Here is a 1,208-nt window from a genome sequence, read left to right on the forward strand (position 1 = left end):
GGACAATTGTAACGTTACAACTGACCCCAGGCATCGAAGTTACTATTGTCCCCTACTGGTATTTTATGATTCATATTAAATTTTTTAAATAAAAACCTAGATAAAAATCAACTCAAATGTGAAAAACATCAACACAGATAATCATTAAAACATATTAAGATAATATATTATACTTTTGTTATAAAGAAAAAAAATATTTTGAATTTTGTGCACGCAATAAAAGTTACTTGATGCATGAAAAAAGTAATTTCTGCTTCTGCACTCGTGCACGTTCCGCGAAAATCAGCATGTAATGAATGATTCAATGCCTAACTGTTTATAGAATTTTATCACGCGACCACATACATATATCTGTTATAGTTTAAGAAATATTGACGATGTTACTATTGTCCCGTGTTACTTTTGTCCCCGGTCTACCCTATCACAGTTTGTTGCTACCTGATAACCGCCAAGAAGTTTGTACGGATGTGCCTATGTGTTTGAGAGCCAAAAGTAACCTATTTTAGCGCTGCAGTTATTTTGGTCTGGAGGAATCATTTTTGCACCTAAATAGATTAAATAAGGGTATTTATTAATTTATTCTATTATTTTAACAGTGTGATTATTAAAATGGTTATTACTATTATAGTTTTTTAATAATAATGCCGCAAAGTTTACTTTTCTTGTTGGGGTAAAAAGTGTCATGATTGTTGGGGTAAAAGTACCATGGTTGTTCTGTGTTCGTTAATGTTGATTCTATAACAAGTCAATAATTCTATCAAGTCAATAAGTCTTATCAGTGAAGTTGACCAATAGCCAACAGTACGAAATGTTACCGATTACTTTTGATTATCGACTCATTGTAGAATCAGCATTAGTGGTGTTCGTTATGCAGAGAGGTAGGTAATTATTCAGAATGCGATTTTCAACCCCGTTTTTGATAAAATTAGGCTTATTCAACGTGTTTTTGTACGAAACGAAAGAATTTGTAAGAAAGAAATTGGATCGGCCCTGCGAACTGAGATTACGCATTAAAGTTAATCTATTAAGGTTAGAAAATCTGTCAAAGAGATGAAGTGTAGCGACACAAACGCGTCTTCTTCTTTCTTAATTAATGGCTTCCGCCTCCAAATAATGAAATAGGAGGTTGATACGGTCAGATCACGTCTATTATGTAAACCGTACAAATATGAAAACGAACGGGTGATGCAATGCCCGCGAAGATGGCA

This window comes from Cyphomyrmex costatus, unplaced genomic scaffold, assembly GCF_001594065.2.
Source record: "Cyphomyrmex costatus isolate MS0001 unplaced genomic scaffold, Ccosl1.0 scaffold88, whole genome shotgun sequence".
NCBI classification, from domain to species: Eukaryota; Metazoa; Arthropoda; class Insecta; order Hymenoptera; family Formicidae; genus Cyphomyrmex; species Cyphomyrmex costatus.